At 43.2% G+C, this 8,167-nt stretch overlaps 1 pseudogene; it reads right to left on the bottom strand.

Annotated features, from left to right (window-relative positions):
- Positions 1-3,773: 3,773 nt before the first annotated feature.
- On the bottom strand, positions 3,774-8,139 carry LOC131423765 (S-phase kinase-associated protein 2-like; annotated as a pseudogene).
- Between the last annotated feature and the right edge of the window lie 28 nt (positions 8,140-8,167).

Raw genomic sequence — 8,167 nt, 5'->3', positions numbered from 1 at the left:
AGTGACTTAGCTCTCAGAGCCTCATGTGGACTGGGGATGGTGTATGCACCTCCTGAAGGAAGGTCTCTGAAGCCCCTTCAACACTGTCATATGTCCATTCTCTGAAATGTCCTCCCAAGCTCTGCTTCAAGGCCGACTTCCACGTAGCCTTCCTATGCCAGTGGCTGAACCACTCTTCTCTCAGAGTCCAGAGGACTGACAATCGAAAGACTCATACAACTCTCTCTCACGCTGCTTCCCTGATGGGGGCCACCTTGGAGAAATGGAAGGACGTAAAACACCATGTCCTCAAAGTGTCCCTCTCTGTCCCATGAACCCAAACAAGTTACGCCTGGATTGGGATGTCCATAAATACCTTGAAGGACACTGACTTTTTCTCATGTACACTGGGAATGAGGGCAAGTCAGTGTTATCCGTGGAGAGCTGCTTTCTTGCCTGGTGTCAGGTTCTTTGGGATGCTGGTCATACAGTGGGACAAAGCAAGCTAAGCTAATGATGTCACTGCTTCTGTAGACTAGCTTATAAAACTCCTCTCCCAGCAGTAACTGGTGTGGGATCGAGGGCACTGTGGAGAGGACAAGTACCACTTGTCCAGCCAGTTGCCACTGGACAAGGTGTTGTGGGGGATGGCATTGCTACTTGGTGAAGCCCAGTGAGGGATGGAGGTGTAATCTGTCCAGCCGGTCACCATGGGGCCTTCCCTGTGAAAATAATAGCTCTTAAGTCTTACACACTGGCTCCGAGTACTTTCTTTGTTCTCTCGGCAACCTGTTCCCCTGCCCTAGCACAACTGGGCTGTGAGTGGTACAAGTCTCTAGATGGCCCTCCCATGGACACTTGCAGAGACAGGAAGCTCCTTCCCTCCTGAGCTGGCATTCTCTTGTGTTGAGTCAATGCCTGACATCCAGAGTTCACCTGCCCTGCCCCTGCCCTGTTATTATCCTGGGAGGAGAATCACAGCTGAGTCGAGATTGATGCCCTGTTCTGCTCTTTGGAGACTGAGGCTTAGAAACCAGTGCACAGCTAGTCCCAGCTCACATGGGAGGAAGGCTTTCTTGTGATGACCGAGAGATGTGCGGGTCAAGTGTTCTAACTCAGGGCAGGGGCAGGGCTGGCCCCCTGGACAGGTGGGAAAAGCCTCGCCCAGTAACTTCTGCTCTAAGCAACTCAGAGTTTGACTTTCACTCTGCTTCCACCAGTGACTTTTCAGTAAATTTTCATGGTCAAGTCTGTTATTTTTAAAATGGACCGCTCTGATGTCCTGCAGGGTTGAATTCTCCACCTCCACCAACACACACATAAGCACGTGTCTGGCCCTGGCCTGGAGAGGGGAGGTGACTGGCCCAAGTGCACAGAGCAAATGAGGACAACAGCCAGGGTCCCATACCTTTCATTGCCTCTTCACTGGCACTCCACCAAGCTCCTCCTCCCTGAACTTCCAGAGTTGGTTTTAACAAACCCACACAATGGTGTGATTGCACAAATTGTATCAAAGAATTTCAATAGACAGAAGAATGTCAAATAACAAGTGAAACCTTCCCTTCCCCAAACCCACCTTCAATCTCATTTCCAGAGGTAAGTACCAATCCTTGCAGACTTTGGTCTATGCCCTGATCTACACATTGGAATGTTTCCCCCCCCCCCAGAAAATAGGGCTTTATGACACATAGTTTCAGCAACTCTTTTTCTCACATTTTTCCATGTTAACACAGAGTGATTCACTTTATTTTTTTAACAGCCACATTGCACTGGATAGAGTGGGATTAATTCACTACCCTTGTGTTTTGTTCCTTTTCTGATGGATGTCTGGGTCTTGGACAGACTCCGTTGTTTGAATATTGAAGGTCAAAGACATTCTCTGGGATGAGAAGAAGGATGCCAAAGGACTGAACCACTGGGAACCCACCTCCATGAAGATTCCCTCCACCTTGACATTCTCAGCCCACTTTTCTGTCCTCTGACCCCACCACTGTCCCCACCTGTGAATTCGTCCATAGGCAGAGTAAATAGCAGGCTTGGGGTCAGAACAGAAAAATGTGCTACTCATATGAGCTGGAAGCAGGACCCTTGAGTCAACAGACTCACAGAGAGGTGAGACATGGCCCGAGTTTTCTTTTTTATTTACTTTATTTTTAATAAAAATGTGTTTTATTTTAAAACAAGTTTATAAAAGTAGAAATCATATACAAAAATACAGATTACTCCGACACGTTGGCAAAATAGCCTATGGCTGGACTTGAGTTTGGAAGTACAGGCACTGTATGTTTGAGGGCACCTGGAAGTAAGTCCGACCTGATCCTACACCAGCCCTTGTCACTAATCTGTAAACAATAATTTCAAGTAGTATTTAGCACTTTTAAACTAATAAGAAATAGACACATAATCATCTCCTTGTGTAACACTACTTTAAAATTTTCTTCCTTAGGTCTGAGCAGATAAGGGCACATCATGCTACTGTTTCTAACATTTAAAATCTTTGATTTAAGTAAAACCAGTTAAGAGAAAAAATGATGGATTTTGGCTTTTTGTAACATTTTGCACATATGGGGAGGTCACTGACTTAAAACTAGTGTTTTTGTGATTTTTAAAAAGCAGAACTTGATCTTTTTTGCCTTGATGAGAGGTTTTTTTAAAAAACAAACCCACTCATATTACCAAAAGGTTCAACACCTGAGTACTAACTCTTACATACGTGCCAGTGCAGACTGTCCTGGAACTGTATGGAAAATACACGTGCTTCTAGTGTGTACTTCTGATTTATAGGAACAAGCAATTCTTAGGATCAGTAACCCTATAAAGGGGTAGTTTCAAACAATTATTGAGAAAGACCATTTTTAAAAAAGGCAATTTAAAATACTTGATTCCAGAGTAATATACAAATAAACTTAGCACTAAAGGAAAACAGCAGGCAGTATCAGTTCAGAACTCTTCCAATTTTTCAAGAATAGAGACTGATTAGGTTAATATCACCTTCCTGAAACAAAGCAACTCATTTAAAAGGTAAACAACTCATGTTAATGTAAGTTGATTATAAAATTAGAAACCATAATTATATTTCAGGAACACAGTACCTTAGTGATATTAAAGGATACTTCTGATTAACCTGGCATAGAAAATTACTTCTTGAGGCTTTACATCCTATACCAACTCTATACCTCTGGCCGTATGTTTAATTTGTTTGAGGGTTTAAGATGTGGGGCTATGTTTCTGTTAAGCTAATTTCAAATCTTAAGATAAAATGAAATGTTTTTTTTTTTAATTCCCAGATACCTTAAATGCTACTATCTTATGACTCTTTCTGTTCAGCCTACCCTACACATAGCTTATTGTTCTTCCAAACTATGTCTTATTAAACAATACTGAAAAATTAAATAGATAAAAGTTATCACAAAGGCTTTAAAAATCATTAGCCTTAAGTCATTTTTTAAGCTTGATTCTACATAAGACTTAATCCAAAGAGCACTTGGAAAAGATGGCATAAATTTTGCTATGTAAAAAAGTAAATTGAAATCATAGGCTCAAACTCCTAAACTTTCTGATGGCCTACAACTTAGGCTCTTAAGGGCATAGCATTGACAGAAGCTTTTATAGTCATTTAAAAAAGGGCAATACTTCATTTTTTTTTCCTTGAAAACGGTTTCCTAATTTACTTGCAGGATAAAGGTTAAGGGAAAACGAATAATAAAAACTAGCCCAGTGCTCCAGTAATTGGGCTTCCTGCCTACTTTCCCCATTCCAAAGAAAGAGGAGACACCATCCTGCAAGAAATAACTTCATAGACAGCTGGGCTTTTACAGTGTCAGTTGGTACCTGATGCCCCATATCTCCTGGTTCTTTTTGTTCCCAACAGTAAGCCTGGGAATGGTGATGAAAGAGGAGCAATTAATTTGCAGATGAGGAAGGGCTTCCCCTAACAGTTGAAGGATACCATCTGGCACGATTCCAAAAACTTATAGTGTTTTTAGTGTGGGAATTTCTCTAAGTTCAAGTAGAGTTTCAGGAATTATATCATAGCACCGACTGAGTGACAGATGTTGGAGATAGCTGAGCTGGAGAAATTCTGGAAAGCAGTCATGCTTTAGCTTGACACTGTCATTTAAGTCCAGATGGACAAGGTAGCCACTAAGATTCAGCTGGGCGATGGTCTCTGACACATGTGCGACAGCCACCTGCACGTGCTTTTCAGTGAACTCATAGCACCAGGAGAGGTTCAGCTCATCCTGTCTGGAACAGCTGCTTAGCAGAGTCTTCAGGGCCAACTCAGAAAATCCAGAATACCCACAAAGGTCGAGTCATACTAAATTTGAGTTCTGTGCAAGATTATTGATAATGGGATCAGAAAGCTTTAGGGCCTTCCAGGCTTAGATTCTGCAACTTGGAGCACTGAGACAGAATGCCATGGAGGGTAGATATGTTTATAACTGAGTTCGACAGATCCAAATGCTAAACATGAAAAGGGCTGCAATGTTCAACCAAGGGTTGGCCCACAAATGATCGGGGGCAGCGGAAGGCCACCACGCCTCAAGACAACAGACAAACAATCACATCTGAGTGCAGATTTTTACCTGTGCGATCCAAGGTTTGCCAGAGAGATTCGTCAAACGCAAGGCAGTACCACCTCTTACAAACACCAGAGACTTTCAACAGATGAGAGGCAGAGACAAGAGAAGATCCCTAGGAGCAACTGATGTGGGAGGGAGTCCCACGAAACACCGGGGAAGTTCTCTCAATTGAGTTTAGGCCTGCGGGTGACCTCAAAGTCTTTGTCACTCCCTCTGCATTTCAGCCATTTCTGTGTGGGGCTCTGAGGGTGGCCCAGGTTAGAGAGTAGTTCCTGGGGGATGTTCTCACTGTCCACCTCCTCCTTCTCTAGGACAGAGACCCCCATGCCTGACAGCAGCTCAGATGTCTTGCTGGAATCCCATCCTCACGTGAAGCTGGTGGTAACTTTGCTACTCTGGTCCGGAATCTCCCGGAGGTGCTTCCTGTGCATGGCGTCCACAGGTTCAGGAGTTTTAAATACCTGCATTAATTGCACAATTGCCCGCCTCCCAGATTCCCGCTTTGGGGGTTCCAGCCCCCAGCAGCCAGACCCGCGAACTCTAGCAACGTTCCATCCCTGCAGCGTGCCCTGAGTTTTTTTTTTAAAAAAGGAAAGATTTTAGAAAGTGAAAAATGCATAAAGTTAAAAATCAAATAGGCCTACTAGGTAGATAATGAAAAAATCAGTCCTTTGTTCATTCCTTGAATGTGTGTGTACGTGCATGCGCACACACAAGCACACTTATGAAAGAGAGAATGAGGAGAGAGAGAGAGACTGGGGTCTGAACCCAGAGGTGCTCTACCACTGAGCTTCATCCCCAGTCCTTTCTATTTTTGAGAGAAGGTCTTACTTGCTAAGTTGCCCAGGCTGGCTTTGAACTTATGATCCTCCTGTCTCAGCCTCTTGTGTTGCTGGAGTTATAGATCTGAGCCACTGTGCCCAGCAGTCATCCCTCACCTTTTTTAGATGTTTCTTTTGGTATTTACCTCCATGTGTTTAAATAATATGCTTATCCTTGTATTCTTCCATCTTTCAATTTAATACAGTTTAATATATTTTCAAAGGCTTTCCTTCCTACCCAGGAGCATGAATATTTAGATCTTGCCCATCCAAACACACACTTCTGCTTTCCCTGCAGTTAATTTATAATTGCCTCATTTGGAGGTTTGAGAAAATGCATATGTATACAGAACATAAATATATATTCAGTACATACATAGAACATACATAAATAGTCGTATGTTGCTTAACAATGGGGGTATATGTTGAATAATGAGACATTAGGGGATTTTTGTCATACAAACATCATAGAGAGCATTTATACAAACTAGATGGCCGTGATGTCATAAGCTGATTTAATCTTACGGCACCAACCGTCTTCTGTGCAGTCCAATATTGACTGGAGAGTCATTATAGGATGCATGATTGTATATTCAATTTTCTTGAATACTCTAGATGCTGAGGCAGGAGTATCACAAGTTCAAGACCACCTTGGCAACTTAGTGAGACCCTGTCTCAAAATAAAATGTAAAATGGGGGTACTAGGGATGTAGCACAGAGGTCGAGCATTTGTCAGCATGTGCAAGGCCTTGGGTTCAAACCCAGCCCTGCAAAAAATAAAAAATAAAAATCATTTTGATGTAGCACATTCTTCTGTGGCTTCCCAAGGAAAGATGCATACAAGGTCTCAAATCTTGTGTTTGAAAATGCTCTACTTTCACACTTGGTTGACAACTTGGCTTATCTCTTCCTTTAGGATCGTACAGGGTCATTGTACTTCATGTCCCTTTATTATGAGAGCTTTTAGGATCTTCTATTCTCATTACTCTGACATTTCACAACAGTGTATCTTGGTGTCATTCCTTTCATATCTTTACTAAGCATTCAGAGTGATCTCTCAATTTGGAGGAGTTTTTTTTTTTTTTTTTACTTTCTTCTTTTTCTTTCTGGTACTGTAAATTGAACTCAGGGGCACTCCACCACTGAGTTACATCCCCAGCCCTTTTTATTTACTTTTTTTTGTGGTGATGGAGATCAAACCCAGAGCCTCATGCATGCTAGGCAAGCACTCTGCCACCAAGCTACATCCCCAGCCTTCCCACCCCTTTTTATTTTATTTTCTAAATTTGAGACAGGGTCTCACTAAGTTGCTGAGGCTGGCTTTGAACTTGACATTCTCCTGCCTCAGCCTCCCAAGTCTCTGGGATTCAGGTGTGCACCTCCAGCTTTACATTTGTTTTTAAATTTTTTTAGTTGTAGATGGACACATATCTTTATTTATTTATATGCAGTGCTGAGGATTAAGCCTAGTGCCTCACATGTGCTAGGTAAGCGCTCTACCACTGAGCGACCCGGCCCCAGCCCCTACATTGGTTTTTAATTAACATAATTTGCTTTCTCTGTGCTGGACATGGAGCTCAGTAGTAGAATGCCTAACATGTTCCCAAGTCCTGGGTTTGGAGTACTGAGAAAAAAAAATAATAATTTGCTTTCTATTTTCTATCACTGGAATTCCTATTTGTTGTGTAGTAGATTTCCAACTAGTTTTTGGAATTTTTTAACTCTTTCCTATTTTTCATTTTTTTAATCTTACAAAACTTGTATTTTGCCAGGCATGGTGGAACATGCCTATAATCCCAGCAGCTGGGGAGGCTGAGGCAGGAGCATCACAAGTTCAAAGCCATCTTCTGCAAAAACGAGGCGCTAAGCAACTCAGTGAGACCCTATCTCTAAATAAAATACAAAATAGGGCTGGGGGTGTGGCTCAGTGGCTGAGTGCCCCCAAGTTCAATTCCTGGTACAAAAAAAGAAAAAAAAAATGTGTTTTCATTTATGCAATCACATTTTAAGCCCTCTCATACATTCCAGTGCCTCGCCCTCCATTTTTGTGGCAGCCATGGCTGATAAAAGATTAGCTTCTGAGGAGTGGGATGATCAGCTCTTCTGCTGTGATAGGAGAGCAAGAGGGAAGGATGGATGCGGGCCAGAGGGTCATGCAGAGGAGGTGGCAGCAAGAGGGGTGTTTCATTTTCTCTGTGACACAGGTGGGGAGGCCACCTATTGAAGTAAAGGAGAAGTAATGGGGGAGGTGGTTTAAGGAGCATAGAAAAGGCAGTGCTCGCTCCCTCAGGGCACCTAGGGAGCAGGCAGCCCTGAGGGTTCCCTTCACTCAAGGCCAGGGCGGGGCCACCTTGGCACCTGTCTGTGCAGTCAGGTGAGCTCCTGGAGGAGGTGGAGAACGTGAGCTCCAGGGTTGCGCTCTCCTAGCCAAGTAGCCTGGAAGAGCCGCAGAGCAAAGGAATTAAAGGTATTGGCAAGAAAGGGCCAAAGTGTCTGAACGTGACATTTCTATCACATTCCTACCTGCTCACAGGCTTGGGGAACTTACATTCCAACCCTTCAGGTTGACATTTCCCCACCTCAAAGCTTGATGTTTTTTTCAAAAACTGGAGGCTTCCTCGACCTTTCTGCCCATGACCGTTCATAGCACGACAAGGATCAAGTCCATTCCCTGCTCTTCTCCACGGTTCTCGTTGCTCACTCATTCCCCGTAGACAGATGTACCCAGTTCTCCTTATCCTTTGTTTCTTACCTTTAAAATAGTATAAAAGCCAAATTCTTCAG

The sequence above is a fragment of the Marmota monax genome, unplaced genomic scaffold (assembly GCF_021218885.2).
Source record: "Marmota monax isolate L192 unplaced genomic scaffold, Marmota_monax_Labrador192_F-V1.1 WCK01_AAM20220418_F8-fsc00014, whole genome shotgun sequence".
In the NCBI taxonomy this organism is placed as follows: Eukaryota; Metazoa; Chordata; class Mammalia; order Rodentia; family Sciuridae; genus Marmota; species Marmota monax.
The sequence above is the reverse complement of the archived record's forward strand: the minus strand, read 5'-3'. Positions and strand labels throughout refer to the sequence as shown.